Raw genomic sequence first — 19,027 nt, 5'->3', positions numbered from 1 at the left:
TGAAACCATTCCAGTGACAAAATTATGTCCTCTTTTTTTGAAAAAACAGGGTCTTTCAAGAAAGATGATAGTGGTGTTCCCTTTTAAGAGTAGGGGAGCAGATGTACCCCTGGAGTGAACCCAACTTGCATGGATGAAATTGTTCCTGGATTTTCAGTAGCAATGCTTCATAGCTAGGGCAACAGGAGCTGGAGGTGGGGGGGGGGGGGGGTCCTCAAAGGTAATTATCCTTGGAAATAAATACATATTATTAACCTCAGTACCAGTTTATATATTAACATCTGTCTTCACAGTATGCAGTTTCAAGTTCTTTTGTGCTATACCTGAATGCTCTCTCTTTTTAAACTTCCTCTCCTGGGACTGTAATTCATTCCATATTCCTTTCTCCCACATGATTGTATACAAATAAATACAATTTGAGGAAAATATGAAGCTGCAGTAAAGAAATGAACCTTCCCTCAAGAATAATTTCTGTTTCCTACTGTGTCCCTTTTCACCTGCTGTTTCTTCACAATCCTCATAGTCTTTTGTTATTTTGATAAACCTACTAATACCGAGGAGCCGGTGTAATTGCCACCCATCCCTGCAGATAAGCGAGAGAGATGGGTAAGCAGATGTCAAAGTCCCAAAACAAAGGTGCGTACAAAGCTATGCAGAACACTGGTGATTTATAAAGGAGACATTAGCATTATCGAGCACTGTTTTGGGAAATGGTTATGCAAAGAATCAACAGTTTCAACTGAAAAGAAGAAAGGAGCGCAGTTGGACCTGCCTGAGCAAGCACATTAGCATAACCCTTGGAGAAAGCCTAAGGAAAAGGATTTACAGCGAGGGAGCTGAAAGCAGAGGCTTGCGGCTCTGAGCAAACAGCAATTTCTGTTTGTTTGGATCTGCCAGTGCTGGGGAGGCAAAGCTGGTGCAATCCTTACAAACAAACAGCCAGGATACCTGACCTCATCACCATGTCTTCTTCTAACTGAAATAACCTGCAAACCCTCACAAATTTTGACTAAACAGTGAAACGGAGAGACACGATGAAGTCCACTATTGTTAAGGATAAGAGACCTTAACATCTAGCATGTTGAGAGAGTGAGTTTGGACCACTTGCTACGGGAGCTGGGACTCAGACAGCGTGTGCCATTCAGGCCTGGCTCTTGCTGCCCACATCCTCATCCTCTCAGATTTCTCCTCCTTGGAGGCTTCAGTAGAGACCCATGCCAACCCACACCTGTGCAGGGGCTGCCCAGCACGCGCTCGATCGTTTATAAGCAACTCTGACTCAAACCTCTTGCCTTGGATATTTTGTGGATTGCCTTGCCCATCTGTGGCTTCATATGAAAAATAACTATTACATTGCAACATATCATTTACCCGAGTTGAAAGGCTGAAAACATTCAGGTGTCTTTTCTTTCACCCCTGACTAGAAGCATTCACTAGGGACGAATAACTTCTTATTAAACTTTCCCAAGCATAAATTTATTCAGTAGACTCCTAAAGAAAGGGAAATCCCTATTAGCCTACTCTTACCTGTAAATGAAACCTATTCCCACCTCCCAAGAAAAATTGCCTAGACTAACAACTTAACCTAAAAAGCTTGAAACAAGTGTTATTTAAAGTAAGATTGTTTTAGCCATTTTGTTGGTATGGAGACACAGATTTTACTCAATACCTATGACAGCTATATATTTGCAGTTTATGAGTAATCTTGTGTGTGTGTAATAGTTCAATGACTCACTTGCATTGAAAAAGATGTTAAAACATGCTGAGAGAGAAACAGGTGATAGTATCATACATGGTTCATAACAGCATTTGTTACACCTCATGATTCCTGACAGTCTTTCTGGAAAGTCCTACTGAAATTTACCTCCCCTCTCTGAGATTTAAATTTCAAAATAGTAAAAAATTAAGCAACATAAAAATAAGCAGTAAATACTCACCTACATGATTCCACAGGTCAGAGCTTACTGGAGTGAATGAACAGGTGAGTGGACAAAATAATTAGCCTTCTCTGGAAAGGCAGGGCTCTGGCCCAGCCAATTGGGATCTGTCATTTCGTGAAAACCTTAGCATAATTACAGGGTAGTTGATTAAAGGTGTCTCCTGTCACAGCTGATTGCAGTGAGTAGTATAACAACACATTACCTGTCAGAGGTCTTACACTGTGTTTTATAGTCTACTGAACAAATGCTTTGAAAGAGTTCTTTTTTCCTAAAGTAAGAAATATTTTATAGTTTGACTTAATTTTGCTTTTTGATGCAGCAGTGGTTTGACCAATGGAGGCAAAAGTTTTTTCATGGCTATGCAGAAATGGGGTAGGGGGGAACAAAACTGCATGCTGCGTTGCCAAAGCGTAGAGTACCCCCAGGCGGTGCAGCCACGCTGGGCGGGAAACAAGGTCGCAGGAGGAGATCCTCCATTGGCGAGCAGATACCGAGGTTGCTACGCTTGAAGATCACTGAACTGGGCACCATGTTTGGCCCTCTGACTGCTCTCACAGAGATTTGGGCTGGACCACTGGACCATCTCTAGCAGATGCTGATGTAGGGTATGTTAACACCCACATAAGGATAATTAAACAACCTTCCACTATCTGTCATTAAACTCCTAGCTCCGATTATGCTCACGCAGCACTTTGCATTGAGGGCTTCCCACAGCAATGGGGTGGCAGGCGGTGCCACGGGTTAGAGCCATTTTGAGCTGTGGACCCTCTGTTGTACTTGCAATATGGCCATTTAAAACCTGTTTCTTTTCTCCGTCAGCATAAAAACAATTTTGTCTTTGGAATCAATTTCAGTCTCAAGACTTTCATTTCAATATTGAAACATTTTTGTCATTTTAAATGTCATATATAGTGTTTTCTTTGTGTAATATTTTTACTAATTTTTTGGTACTCCGTGACATATCCTTCTTAAATGTATATAATGATAAATCCCCAAAATGACAAAATAGTAAAAATATTCAGTTATCTTATTTTTTAAGGTCAGCTGTATAACAATGATTTTAAATAATTATTTAGAATAAAAATTTAGGAAAAAATGGTTTAAAAAATAATAGTTTATAAAACTATTTTAAAATTATGAGAAAACATACTGTTAAAGCAGTTTGCTATGATGAAGAAAGAAGATGGAATAGTATTTTTCAAAATATATGTTTTCACATTATCATTACTCAGTAATATGCTACTGTACTCTTATTTTACATAAGAATTTTAAAACAGTATTGATTGGTAAAAGTCTAGAAACAATGAAAATAAAGCTTTGGAATTTTAAATGTTAATGCTAAAATTTGGTTTTGTCTGGGTTGAATTCTTCCACCTACTATTTTTGTAAAAGAAAACACTATCCTTCTTCGTGGAAAATATGGAGCCAGCTTTATGTGTCAGAAGAACAAGGAAAATAAGATAAACAATAATGAGACTAGGTAGGTCAAATTACTGTTGAGAGACTCATGGTAGCAAAAGCCATTGCTGTTTCAGCCCAAGCTATAGACTACACGGCTTTTCCACTTCACCTGTAGCAGCAGTTTTCTCTCCTGTAACATTGCATCTTTATGGTACAGGATCCACTCCACAGGACTCTTACAGACAGAATTTCATCTGGCATCTTTACCACTCATTTTGTGGTCTTGCATTCACTTCCCTAGTCAAAGAGGAATTTCCTCCCAGAATAAGCCAGCTCTTGCTGGCTGCAGTATTAAATAAATAAAGTGAAATAATTCTCAACGTTTGAAGGAAGCATTACTGTGCTTGGTGGAAGTGATAGCGTGGAATAGAATAAAGTCAAGGAGCCTGAGGAGATACGGAAATGGGTCTGCAGAAGTACGGGAAACAAAAGAAAAAGAAGAGGTGCAGAGAACTATGACCAAACCATTCTTCACACCTCATTAACCAACTAGTTTGTCTCAGACGTCCAGCAACATCCCCTCTGGCTTCTGTCATCAAACTATTTCTTTCAAAACAAGACTTGCAGTCGCTGGTACAGAAGGTTCCCATCCCCAGAACAAGCCCAACAGGGGGGTGGTCTGCAAATTATTCACTTCAGTACCCTCAGGCTTCTCTGTGGGCACTGCTCAGCATTAAGAACAGCCTCACTGCCCGCTGAATGTGTCCCCCGGTGAGGCTGCCAGCAAAAGCGTTAATTTTGTTTGTGTTTTTATGATGTGGACATCTGTCCATTAGCAACTGGAGAAGAGCCACCAGTGTCACGCCCCACAGCTGCCAGCCTGTCAGCAGACACTAACAATTTCTAGTTGCTACTGAATGAGCTGGATTCAACCCAATAACCTGGTGCTAAATGTTTCTGTGCTCCTCCAAATCACAAGAGTATGGCTGTTCGGTGGCTCCTGATTTCACTTGGATATAACACAAATTGGAAGGTGTTCCTGCTGGCTGTGGGGCAGCAGGAGAAGATGAAAAAATAGAAAAGCCACAGCTGGCAGCTAATAAGAGAGGAGATGCCTTCCCGGATGGGAAGAGAAGCTGGTAAAGATATGCAAATACCACCCAGTTTATATCATTGAATGCTACAAATAAAAAAAATAGGGTGCATAATGTGCAAAGGCAGAGGTGGCCCAAAGCTTCTAAGCAGTGTAGGCAAAAATTGAACTCTGCTGCCCCAAGAATGAAGCATGGAGGAATTGATCCCATTATTAATCAGTGGCAAAACTCAACATTGTGATTTTGGCAGAATGGGTTGCAAGGCTAAGGGCACCCGGTGCAGTGAAGGGAGGCAGGGCGCTGAGCTGAGGATGTGGTATTTCCCTTCCCTTCTCTCCACACATCCCCTGCTCTCCTGCCAGTCTGATCCCACTGAGATGAATCCTGCCTCCCTGGCATCTCTCCATCTCTCAGCAGGGCAACACATTAAGGCACCTGTAACACGTTTCTCAGCGGCTGTCCTCTGAGCCTCAGTCACACATGTCGGATCCTACCCTGCGCACACCATATCCCCTTCTCCTAAGCCCACGCTTCACTGAGGTCCTCTTCTCTTTCTCTATTCCAGCACAGTTTGGGACACCCCCACCTCCAACCTTCCTTTCTCCAAAGTGCCCGTCTTAACCTCCACATCCCCTAGGCAGAAGGACCTACTCTATAGTATGCTCACCCACCATGTCCGTGGGACAGAGCCTGTCCTCCAATCTACATTCCTCAGGACGCTTTTTTCTTTCAGCCTTTCACAATATGGGGCTGACTCCCCTAACTCACTCCCAGGATTCTTGACGTTGGTGTGCATTGCCCTCACCCGCAGCCAGAGCCCGGCAGCGTTGTATCCCTTGCAGGTAAGCTATGGGAGCTCAGGTCGCACTAATAGTTTTGGTTAGCACCGTGTATGTTTGGCATGCTCTGTGCTCATCTGGCATTTGCTTTCCGCATTTAGACATGACTTCGTCACGTGCCTTTGTCACGATCTACCACTTCTTTAGTTTTTCTAAGATATTCTAAGATTTTCTAAGATACTCTTAAGATTTTCTAGATATTTTCCACAGTACTTTGTCAGCTCCAGCCTAAAGAATTCAAACTGCTTTTTGGAGAACTATGGCTTAACTCCACCCAGACCCCCTATCTGGTACAGGGTTCAGCTACCCACAGAGGTGGGCCATCATAAGCAACTATCACCTGCATTCTCTTTTGCTTGAAGGAGCCACTCTAGGTGCTAGTGAAGCTCTAAGTCTCACTTTTTCTAGGACTGAGGTCTGCACGAGGTCTGATGAACAAGCATGTACTATGGACATCCTCAAATCTTACTCTCTGAGCATCTGTGTCAGGGAACTGACCTGAATTCACACGGTCTCATTCTGGCCTTTGTCACCAGGTTTCCCTGCTGTAGAAACCAGAGCACTGGGGAAGAGAGATGGAAATCAGTGCACTCCCATGCCTTGCCCCAGGATGTAGGTTAAGCATATAACAAAACCAGGGAGTTTGGGAGCATACTGTCATTTAACCTGAAAGAATATTTTCCTTCCTATATGTGCATAAACTTTCCAGGTGGAAGTAGCTCCTGAATGCACCAGAGCTCTGTATTGTATTACAGCAGTTGAAGTCACTCTGAAAACTCCCACTGTCCACTGTGGCACTTGACTACTCCGTGGGTATGTCTGTATCATGTAAGGGAGCCCAAAGAGGAGTTTCCTCTTATTTCCATATAAAGCAGTTTACCTCCATGGTACAATGAAATGCAGAGATACCAGCCTGGATCTTGAAAGTGGTAAAGCATGAAAAACTGCAGCGTATTGATTCAGCACAGAACATTTTTAGTTTGTCTGGACTACTTTTAGGGCCTGAGCTGGTCTCTTTGTGGGATAGTTCTGCACTGTACCTTCTAAGCCTAAAAGCCCACATGGATCGAACGGGCAGGTTTCAGTCCCACGCCCGGTTCTGCAGAGCAGCTATGCTGTTGCTGTCTGTGCAGAGCTTTTAGTTTGGACACAGCACCACACTCCTGCGGTTATGATTTTTTCTGTTCTGGCACATTTGCATATGCAAGGCTACCTCTGACTTGTGCTCCTCTGTGCAGGCTAAAGAAATCCTATGATGGGCAGCACAGCTGCCCCCGGGAGGCCTCCTACAATGTGGCTTGCACTCAGTGCCTTCCAGGACTCTAGATCAAAGCTTTTAAAGGCAACATAGAAGGCTCTTCTGCCTTTTCTTTTCTTTTTTTTTCCCCCTACAATTTTGAATAAATAACTCATTTTCGTTTTGAGAATGACAGATCTAATTTACATTTAAGTCTTTCTAATCCCTTGCCAAGCTGCCATGACAATAGGCGCTGTAAAAATTAGTAAATAACAATTTTCTTATTTACCTGATTGCCTTTCATGTCTCATTGTCTTTTATGTCAATCTATGCCAAGGCATTTTCAAGTTATATCTTCAAATGTGAAAGCTAAAAGCAATCTGAGTGAAATGGTTTTATGTCAAGAAAGATATATTCCTGTGTGTCGTGTACAAATTGAAAGCAGCAGCTTTAATAAAGGAGTAAAGAAAGAGACACCCTTCCCTCACCCAGCCCAAGTGCAAAAAGGTTTAGGAAACTAAACTCCAGCTTAAACCAACAGCAATAGCACAGGATGCTTCTGAAGCTTATCTAGTCCCAAATTCTCACCTATGAAAATCCATACAGTGCAGGTAGCTCTAGTGCATCTATGCAAATTTATACCAACGAGCCCACATTCATTAATATAGTGGACATTTGGGATTGTGCCTTTAGCAAGAGTAAGCCCACTGGCCTATTCATGTGCACTGACGGGGATGTCTAGAAAAGGATCCTTTCCACATGGACAGGTTCAAAGCACATGTGGGGAGAAGAGAGGGAAGCACACATCCTCGCCACAACACCATAGAAAAGGAACTAAACCACTCTGCGTCCTTGCCATTGCAGAATCATAGAATCATAGAACGGTTTGTGTTGGAAGGGACCTTAAAGATCATCTAGTTCCAACCCCCCTGCCATGGGCAGGGACACCTTCCACTAGACCAGGTTGCTCAAAGCCCCATCCAACCTGGCCTTGAACACTTCCAGGGATGGAGCATCCACAACTTCTCTGGGCAACCTGTCCCAGTGCCTCACCACCCTCATAGTGAAGAATTTCTTCCTTACATCTAATCTAAATCTACTCTCTTTCAGTTTAAAGCCATTACCCCTTGTCCTATCACTGCACGCCCTTGTAAAAAGTCCCTCTCCAGCTTTCTTGTAGGCCCCATTTAGGTACTGGAAGGCCGCTATAACGTCTCCCCGGAGCCGCCTCTTCTCCAGGCTGAACAACTCCAACTCTCTCAGTCTGTCTTCATAGGGGAGGTGCTCCAGCCCTCTGATCATCTTCGTGGCCCTCCTCTGGACTCGCTCCAACAGGTCCATGTCCTTCTTATGCTGGGGGCCACAGAGCTGAACGCAATAGTCCAGGTGGGGTCTCACGAGAACAGAGTAGAGGGAGAGGATCACCTCCCTCAACCTGCTGGTCACGCTTCTTTCGATGCAGCCCAGGATACGTTTGGCTTTCTGGGCTGCAAACACATGTTGCCGGGTCATGTTGAGCTTCTCATCAACCAACACCTCCAAGTCCTTCTCCTCAGGGCTGCTTTCAATCCACTCATCACCCAGCCTGTATTTGGGCTTGGGATTGCCCCGACCCATGTGCAGGACCTTGCACTTGGCCTTGTTGAACTTTATGAGGTTCACATGGCTCCACCTCTCAAGCCTGTCAAGGTCCCTCTGGATGGCATCCCTTCCCTCCAGCGTGTCGACTGCACCACACAGCTTGGTGTCATCGGCAAACTTGCTGAGGGTGCACTCAATCCCACCATCCATGTCACCAACAAAGATGTTAAACAGCGCCAGTCCCAATACTGACCCCTGAGGAATGCCGCTCATCACTGGTCTCCACTCGGACATCGAGCTGTTGACCGCAACTCTTTGAGTGCAACCATCCAGGCAATTCCTTATCCACCAAGTGGTCCATCCGTCAAATCCATGTCTCTGCAGTTTAGAGACAAGGATGTCGTGGGACAGTGTCAAATGCTTTGCACAAGTCCAGGTAGGTGATGTCAGTTGCTCTTCCCTTATCCACCAACACTGTAACCCCATCGTAGAAGGCCACCAAATTTGTCAGGCACGATTTGCCCTTAGTGAAGCCATGTTGGCTGTCCCCAGTCACCTCCTTATTTTCCATGTGCCCTAGCATAGTTTCCAGGAGGATCCGCTCCATGATCTTGCTGGGCACAGAGGTGAGACTGACTGGCCTGTAGGTCCCCGGGTCTTCCTTTTTTCCTTTTTTAAAAATGGGGGTTATGCTTCCCCTTTTCCAGTCAGCGGGAGCTTCTCCAGACTGCCACGACTTCTCAAATATGATGGATAGTGGCTTAGCCACTTCATCTGCCAGTTCCCTCGGGGCCCACGGATGCATCTTATCAGGTCCCATGGACTTGTGCACCTTCAGGTGCCTTAGATGGTCTCGAACCTGATCTTCTCCTACGGTAGGCGGTTCTTCATTCTCCCAGTCCCTGCCTTTGCCTTCTGTGACTTGGGCGGTGTGGCTGGAGCACCTGCTGATGAAGACTGAGGCAACAAAGTCGTTGACTACTTCAGCCTTCTCCATGTCCCAGGTAACCAGGTCTCCTGTTTCCTTCCAGAGAGGGCCCACATTTTCCCTAGTCTTCCTTTTATCAGCAATGTACCTATAGAAGCTTTTCTTGTTGCCCTTGACATCCCTGGCCAGATATAATTCTATCAGGGCTTTAGCTTTCCTAACCTGATCCCTGGCTGCTTGGACAATTTCTCTGTATTCCTCCCAGGCTACCTGTCCTTGTTTCCACCCTCTGTAGGCTTCCTTTTTGTGTTCGAGTTTGTCCAGGAGCTCCTTGTTCATCCACGCAGGCCTCCTGGCGTTTTTGCCTGACTTCGTCTTTGTTGGGATGCATTGCTCCTGAGCTTGGAGGAGGTGATCCTTGAATATTAACCAGCTTTCTTGGGCCCCTCTTCCCTCTGGGGCTGTATCCCATGGTACTCTACCAAGCAGATGCCTGAAGAGGCCAAAGTCTGGTCTCCTGAAGTCCAGGGTAGTGAGCTTGCTGTGTGCCCTCCTCGCTGCCCTAAGGATCTTGAGCTCCACCATTTCATGGTCACTGCAGCCAAGGCTGCCCTCAAGCTTCACATTCCCCACCAGCCCCTCCTTGTTGGTGAGAACAAGGTCCAGCATAGCACCTCTCCTCGTTGGCTCCTCCATCACTTGGAGAAGGAAGTTATCATCAACACATTTCAGGAACCTCCTGGATTGCTTATGCCCTGCTGTGTTGTCCTTCCAACAGATATCGGGGTGGTTGAAGTCCCCCATGAGGACCAGGGCTTCTGAACATGAGGCTGCTCCTGTTTATAGAGAACCTCATCTGCTCAGTCTTCCTGGTTGGGTGGCCTGTAACAGACCCCCACTATAATGTCACCTGTCCCTGCCCTCCCTTTAATCCTGACCCATAGGCTCTCAGTCAGCTCCTCATCCATCCCCAGGCGGATCTCCATGCACTCCAGCTGGTCACTGACATAGAGAGTGACACCCCCTCCTCGTCTCCCCTGCCTGTCCTTCCTAAAGAGCCTGTATCCTTCCATTCCAACACTCCAGTCACAGGAGCCATCCCACTTTGTCTCTGCATTTCCAATAAGATTGTAGCCCTGCAGGCATGCGCACGTCTCTAACTCCTCTTGTTTATTCCCCATGCTACGTGTGTTTGCATAGAGGCATTTAAGTTGAGCCCCCAATGAAGCTGACTTGTAAATACTGGAGAGTACAAGGAACACTTACCAGTCTTCCTGTACTCCTAAATTCTTGCCATTTAGGATACCAGGACCACTGGATCCCAGCAAATCTTGCTTCTTGTTCTCAGCTGCCAGACTTTACTTTTTTGTGCCAGCATGTGTCTTATAGGCCAGAACCTTTCTTTTCTGTTATGGGAATATAATCCACCTGGATGTCATTCATGTGGTAGACATGCAAAATCCATGTTAATGTTCTCCACCCACATTTTTCTAAAATACTAATGTTTTTATTAACCATCGTCACTGAGAATAATATGAGGTAGAAAATATGACATATGATACTGACCAGGAATAAACTGTCTTTGGTAAATAATCTTGACTTTCACCCCAAACACAGAGACGTATCATTGCCCCAAGCAAAGATACATGCAAGGCTCACGAGGGAGGAGGCTTTGTTTCCTGGCTATTGCTTTGCGATAGTTTGTGTATATGTGTAAAAGGAGGCAGAGAAGAGAGCAGGAGAGGAGGAAGGAGAGTGCCTGGAAATAAGCTCTCGCAGCTCTGGCTGGGGTGACTGGTTACAGTTCCCTCCTGCCCTCCCGTCTCTTTACACGTGCAGCAGAGACAGGTAACACAGACGGAGGCAGCATTCCTCAGCCCAAATCACCTTCAGCTGTATCTCACCTGAACGCAGCAGGCCCTGGACTGCAGCAGCCGGGAGCAGGCATGGCAGTGCCTCTTCTGTCCAACTACACGTTTCCAACTATGAGAAACAGTATTGGACCAGTCAATGTGGACTTACGTGAATTTCCTTGAGAAGCCTATATTCCCTACTAGTTTCCGTTTGGTCCTCTGATTTTTTTTTTTCCCTTCTTCCCTTTTTTTATTTTTTAACAGATTGGCATTTACTGTCAAAAAATATTTTTATGAAACAGTTCTCATCCAGCAGTACTTCACAGTGTGTTTGATTGATAGGTTTTTGTTCTCTTCACCTTTGCATGTACGGAACTTGATCTGGACTTTGATCTCAAGGATTTTCTTGAGACTTACTTGCAGTTAAATTAGCTTTCTCCTGAGCATTCAAAACTTCTCTGCTGAGTCTGTTCCCGCCCCACACCGCTTGTGAAGTCAAGTCGAGTAAAAACTCATTACAGCTTTGCCGTAACTATTCGTGCACTGGAAGGAAGTTCTGAAATGTATGCACTAAAAGGTTATGATCAATCTTTGCCCTGTTTTACAAGGGCTCCAGAGGCCTCAATTATTTTTGTTTTATTTACCTGTTGCTGGCTTACATATCACTTCTGCAGAAATCAGAAATAGATTAGTACCTATTTCTAACTAGATCTACCCAGAAATAGTCTGTCCCTCTCACACAAACTACCAGAGGGTATTCCTTATTTGTTTTTGCCAGAGTGACAGAGGAATCAGACTCAGGGAATTTTGCTTGTGATTTCCATATTAAGAACAACAATACAAGTAATTGTAAATCCAGTCTGACAAAGTCTTTATGCACTTCTAAAATAACTTGGAAAAAATTGATTATTTAAATAAATAGGAATCTCATTTTATTAGAATGCTTGAAGAAACACATCCCACTGTCTGTTACCTTCAAAAACTAAGAGTCCAATTTACAAAGCCTGCTGAGAAAAGTACTAATTAAAGTAGGTCATAAACGTTCTGTGTGAAGATGACTACCTGAATTTGAATTAAAAACAAAAAAGTCAAGGCTTTTCACAGGGGCTGAGGTAGGAGGTTGCTTACCAGCTAGCTCCCATACCAGCAAATTTCCACACCTAACACAGCTGGAATGTGGCCTTAAAGAAAATCTGCATTATAAACTGCCTCTGAACTGCTTCACCTGCCTGTGAAACGAATTTAAATGACTTCTGAAAGCTGCAGAGGTAGCAGTTCATTTGGATTGCAAAGCAGTATAGAAAAGGTAAGTGTCTTCCCAGGCTAGCAATCTACATATTAAAGACATAAAGAGAACTACTCGGAGTCATAAAGACCAGTGCCAAAATAAATTCAGGAAGACCCATGGCAAGTGAAATGGTGATTCTGGGCAGCAGTGTCAGTGTTCATGGGTTATTTATCTTATGTAGTCTTAAAATGTTGTTGTACATTATAAAAATTACACTACACTTCAATGTGGCACTACCCAATATTTTTAGGCCCTAAAGGAATTGCTTTGGGAAATGGCAATTTCCATGAGATTTCATGTCTAGACTACATTTGATTTTCAATAGTTTAATTCTTTGCAATATAGAAATAGAATTTCTGGAGGGTATTTTTTATACTCTTCAACTAGTCATTTGAGAACCTTTACAGTTTCTTCTATGCTTGACTCTACTTGGAAACTGTCTATATAAAGATGATATATGAACTTCTGGAACGCCTGTATAAAACAGAGTGAATTATTTATTTCCAATTTCATCTTTCAGACCCCAACTACAGGTATTTGAACTTGCTAACAAAACCACTTGTAATCAGATCATTATGAAACAAAGAGAACGTGAGAGCAAGATAGAGAATAAAAAGTTCAAAAGCTTTCTGTAGGATTGTTTTAGATGGTGGGTTTTTTTGCTATTTTCTTGCTTCTATGTTGAGCAAACTTACAGTAAATCATCTAGGACAGATGTTTCTCTGAACATAAAGGAAATGATCAGTTTACTGAAAAGGGGGAAAGATCTTGCAAGCTGGGGAAATCCTACAGATGTAGGAATTCCACTCTGAGTATTATATTAGCAATGAAAAAATGTTAAGAAGCATCTCTTTCTCTCCTGTTATATTACTTCTGAATTCATGTGCTCCCAGATAAGAGGAACTTGATAATGGATTAGACAATAGTTAGAGTCTCCTGTTTCTTAAACAGGGATTTTATCATACTGATTTTTAAAGGAAAGCTTAGGGAAATAATAATTCATTTTAAAAATCAATTGTCAAAGAAGTCAATCACTTCCAATTACCACAGGATACACCACCATTTTGCAACCTTATTTAGTGGATCACCTTTTATTCACTACTTCAAACAGTTTTATAACACACAATTATCCATAAACCACTGCTGGGTATCTCAGGAATAGATTTAGAGTCAATTAATGTATGTCTTGCTCTGATCCTGCCCTAAATACCTGCTGCAGCTTTGCACAGGAGGAAGTGTTTACATGATTAATGCTAAAGCATACAGCACCTATCCATAGCAGAGAGAGAAAGCTGAGTCTTGCCTTGTGGCCATTTTGTAAGAACTTGTCCAGAGCTACTGATTCACTTTTTGTAAACTCAGTCTGTGTCACCTTCTTCGGGCCAGAGGAATTGCCATGAATCCAAAATATGCCACTCATTTGAATTATGAGATTATTAATTTATAGCTTTCCTTTGGCATAAAACAGCTTCTTCTTGCTTGTAAATATTTCCATACTGGTTAGATATGAGCAGAAAGATTACGCTGAAGTAATTTGTTGCCAAGAAAATACAGAAAAATGTTCAGGAAAATACACTGGTATAAAAAAAGATGTAAAAAAGCCCCCAAATGGGCATGCCCAGTTGCCCAATTGGTAGCTCTTGTTTGCTAGAGGCATGTAGCAATAGGACTCTTTGTTAGCATGACATGTACCCATATGCATCACAGGTAAAAGTGCAGAAAGGTGTATTTATTCATATGTGTGTCTGTTGATGTGCACTAAAATTATGCGCCAGCTCAGCATGCACAGCCTCTTCAAAATCCTACTAGAGGCTTACCTGTATCTTCAGACGAGTGTTTATTTTTTGCTTAGCGTGGCCTACAACACGAATGGCCTACAGGTCTGCCAGAGGTCTGGCCTAGAATGCAAAAAAAAATAATTCTTCTATGGAAGGAATGACCAGGAAAAAGTTGGATTCAACTCAGTAGAGACATATGCAAAAATTTATATTGAGGTAGAAGAAATCAACCAAGTAGAATACCAAAGATGTAGCAGAACATGGAAATCAATAGAAGTCTAGGAAATACAGCATGGTAGGACTGAAGGAATGAAGGACATATCTTTAAAGGAGGTTATTAGGAAAACGTGGTAATAGTTTTTATAGGCATGAAATGGGAAAGGGTTCAAAAGGGATGAAGGAACGCTTACGTTCTCCATGTCCACTAGGGGTTAGACAAGGACTAATGAATGTCAATCACATTAACAAAGACTTAAATTGAATATTAGAAAACTTTGTAGCAGTAAGAGCAGATAAACAGTAGAATACTTTGACTAGGAGAGTTGGGAAATCTTTCAAGGCAGTTGTAGGTATAATTAATCCTGAATTTGGACAGCAAGGGATAATCAGATGATCTCCAGAGGACCCTTTCAGGATTGTAGTCTTTGAATTCTGCAGTATTCAAACATCCCTTTGACTTAGAATTCTTTTCTTTAGTTTGGTTGATACATAATACATAACACCTTTTGGGTGCAGAGATGTCAGACAACATTATAATTCAAGAGATGAGACACATTGCAGGATTGTTTGCTAGATAAAGCCTTTAAAGGCTGCTCACATTTTCATTGCAAACCAGTGTAGAAATACGAGAACCAAAGTAATTTTGAAAACTCCTCCCAGTTTCTGGTGCCACATATTTGTCTCCAGAAGCATTAAAAGCTCCTTACACTGCCTTAGCCAGTGTAAGGCTAATTCAGAAATTTTAACTAGTAGAGTCTCAAGATAGGTACTTAGACATTGCACCACGCAGAATTAATGACTATGTTTAAACATATAGGCCCATATTTTTTTTCCAGTTGCTCAGATGAAAAGACCAGTTTTAGGCTCATTTATTTCCTCCCTGAGCAAAACCAGACTTTGAATTTCTGCACGCTGCAGCCAGTAACACTAGAATGAGTTAAACTTTAAACTCACAGTTGATCTTGCTTCTGCGCTGCAGAACTCATCCAAGACCGCACAAGCCCATACGAAGCAATTTGTCCAAGGCTGGTCTGTGTAGCCTTGCAAGGAATTTCTCAGTGTGGCAGCCAGTTGTTCACTCTTGCATGCAATATGATTACAGAATTATTAGGACTTTTAAAGGATTTTAAACTCTATAAACATGAGATATAAAAAAACACTAAAAATTCGTTGCAGGCGTTATCAAAAATAGATGATCAAGACTTGAGAACATTAAAATCTTCCTGAAACCTATAATCTTTATCCCATACATAAACAATACTGGTCCGTTCTCCATCCCTTCTCTTAATGGATTCAAAGTATGTACAGTTAAATCTATTTTTTTTTCCTCTATCATGGCGTCACAACTAAGTTGAAAGTTCCAGTCTATCCAGTTAGTATCTTAGCTACCTGCTGCATCACATAAAATTGGTATAGTGACTGTTCAGCGCTCTGTCATAAAATTTGCAGTACAGCTGAAAGTAATTGAGTTAATGGCAATGAAGACCGAGCTATTTTCCCACTCTTCAGGCAAATCAGAGCCTAATAACCTTGAATGATACTCACAGGACATTACAGGGAAGTTTGCATCCTGCTGCCTATTTTATCCTACTGGATAAGCTAAAAGATGACTATTAAGCTGCCAAATTGATACTTTCCTGTATCACTTAGGATGGGATTTCTCTCAGCCATCTACAAGTTAGGTCCCTGCTCCAAAGTAGTTATTCCGGACACTCTTTATCATTGACAGAAGAAGACAGAAACCCCTAGAGCATGACTCACCCCATCTATGTACAATACCTATCTAGTAGATTTATCCTTGCCAGGAGATACCTTCTCCCTCTAATGACTGAGTAAATCATGAACACATAGCTGGGTCCACAGACCTAACACATAAATGGTTAAAGTTGTAAGAACTGAATGCCACAGTGCAGTTTACCCAGGTAACTTCAGGCATTTAGCTGAGGTGCCTACTTTAGGAAAGCAGTTGTCATAGACTTGCTCTGCAGGAACCTCTCAAGTTCATCTCAAATCCTGAACGGTGGGTGAGGGGGGAGGAATCACCCTGCAGAAGTGCCTGTCTCTCTCCATTGCCTGCAGATGGTACCTAATGAGAGCAGGCCTCTAATTAGCGCATGAAAGGTAAAGTATGTAGATGAATTCAAGACCTAAATAGTCAGTTATTCACACAGAAAATGAAAAGTAATTTCTCTCCCTAGGAGATGGAAGCACTTTCTGCACTATATTGCACTACTCAGGATGTGATAAAGGACAATGTGAATATCATCATACAAAATTACTCAATTTGAAAGTCAGTGCACAGTCTGAAGGCATGCTAGGGACCCGCTGGGGCAGCAACTGTCTGGTTTAGAGGCTCATCTACATTTTCTCCAAGATACTGCATAACTGAATACTTGATGTTTAGCCTAATTTTCAATAAAATTATACAAAGATAAATTCTAATAATTATCTACTTAAAAGGAAAAAAAAGACAAAAAGTAAAATGAAAACATGGATATCGATAACTTTTCCAAAGAGCATACAGCATTAGTTTAATCAAAGCATTGCCTGGTCCAAGTTAGCTCTAAAGATGCCTGTATAAACAATTATTATCAAATTGCTGCAGTAATACACTGGACAAGTTATTTTTTATAAAGAACAAATATAGGACATCAGCATGGTCATCAATAGGTTGTGAGCAGCAACTGGGCCAGATTCAATTATGAGTGACTGAAAGAAAACAAATGCAGACACCACTACAAGCATGCACATGTACAAACCCTGTGGTTTTATTAGTTACACTAGTAGAGCTAGAAGTCTAGTTTTAGAAAATCAGGAATGCTAACAGATCCTGAGTGCTTCACAAGTACCATCGCCAAGCACTTGTTCATTTCCCCATAACATCAACTAGAGGAAACAGTTCAAAATCGGTTTGTGTAACAGATTGATTACCCAAAGATGGGCCTAAAATACTTTGCAAGCAAAGGAACCACCCTCTTAAATTAATTTACTTTCAAAAACAGATGCTAAAGCAAACCAAAGTAAAGGAAATGTCCAGCAGAAACCCAGCTGTAGATACCGTCCTGATCTATACGGAGTGGCTGCCCTTCCATATGATCGTGGCTGTGGCACGTGAATGAATGAGTGTTACATCAGCCAGTCATAAAGCAGGAGGAGGAAGAAAGGGGCCAGCATTTCTTCAGTCCCTTCACTGTGCCACCATAGGTAAAACTGTGCCTGGGAAAAATCACCCTAGTGTACTGTCCATGCCTTTTCAGCAGCACTTGAAAACACAATATACATTTGCTGTAATATACAGTGTATATCACAATGAAAGAATATATCTGCAAAACAGAGAGAAAAATTCCCCTGTTTTTTTCTCATTCAGCTAAGCTATAAATTGCCATCTGGAAGCAGGAGTCAGAAAATGTAGCAAAATAGGTAATGACAACAGACAAGCCCTGGAAGAAAAATTGTTTGCACCATCCTCGCCATTGCTCCCAGACCGGGTTCCATATCCCAGCAAGGTGCAATCCGTCTGGGAGCTGTGGGAGCATGCACGACTCTTTTATGGCAAATTCTTCCTTTAAAAATTAACTCACTACCCTAGATTAACAGCTGGCACTTAGCAAATAGTGTCTATGCTCTACTGATTTTACCTCCTTTATAGCTTTCTCCGTGACTGCCCTTGAGTTAATGGTTACATCATGCATTAGTAGGGTAGTGCTCATCATTCATTTCCCAACATAGTGAGCATTGTCACATGCTGGATCCTAAACTGGTCTAAGCCAGCCTAAGTCCTGTGTAATTAAATTTGGCCCAACACATGGAAGTGTGTTTGACAAGAAGCATCATTCTCCCCATCCGTTCTGCAAAGGGAGGATGGGAGAATTCAGATGGATGATATGAAACAACCTGGCGTCTTTTTGCAGATCATAGCGCTACGATTGCAAGTGAATGTCTCTGCATCGCACTGCAGGGATTAGAAAACTGCAGAATGAGTTGTGATGGCCTAAAATGCTTCAGTTCCTTTAGTTCTCATCCGAAATAATTCAGACAAAGACAATTTGCATATTAAATAAAATATTTTCTATTTTTCTTATACAGGAACAAGGTGCCGGATTAACTTGTTTTACTGAAAGTATCAATGATATTGAGGTTAATGACATTTCATTCTCTGAATATAGCTGTCAGAATCTTACAAGTGAGATAAAGTTTAATAGGCCACCTGGTCTGTTCTTTAACAATTCACATATTCTTTTCAAATGCTTCCCATAGAACAAAATAATCTTACAACTTTCATTTTACCCTAATATTCACCAGATCTTCCCTCCTTTCTTAGGTTTAGTCCACTGTTTTAGTTTACAACCTTTGACATCACACAAGGTAGATCCTCCTTTTCCTTCTATCTACAGCAATTTTTATTAGAGCCTATGATTTTGTCCTTTTACTACAAATCATTGTGCAATCAGTCATTTTTATCTTTTTTTTTTTTTATGTATGTAGTGGTCTCTTCAGTTCCTGTTCATGTTCTCTTTCTCTAAATTGCTTATAGTGCTTAACATATTTTTAAGGTAGGGTCCTGCTCAGATCAGTGTGCAATATTGCAAATGTAGGGATGTCCCACTGCTTCATGATGTCCCACTGCTACATAAAATTTGATTGGTATTTTTTTGCGGTTAGATGAAGCCACTAGTTTGTCAGCCACTGATATTTGTTATTCTCTGTTAGCGTTTCTTTTCCTAGATACAACTCTTTCACTGAGCAAATGCTTTATATTATTTTTCTCCAACTACCTTTCTTCCTTGAGGGAGAAAGATTTTTCCTCCTCTGATTGCTACCGCTAAGTTTACCCTATGCCCACTGGCCTGTGAAACTTGAGCAATTTAC

The sequence above is a fragment of the Gymnogyps californianus genome, chromosome 1 (genome assembly GCF_018139145.2).
Source record: "Gymnogyps californianus isolate 813 chromosome 1, ASM1813914v2, whole genome shotgun sequence".
Taxonomy (NCBI): domain Eukaryota; kingdom Metazoa; phylum Chordata; class Aves; order Accipitriformes; family Cathartidae; genus Gymnogyps; species Gymnogyps californianus.
The sequence above is the reverse complement of the archived record's forward strand: the minus strand, read 5'-3'. Positions refer to the sequence as shown.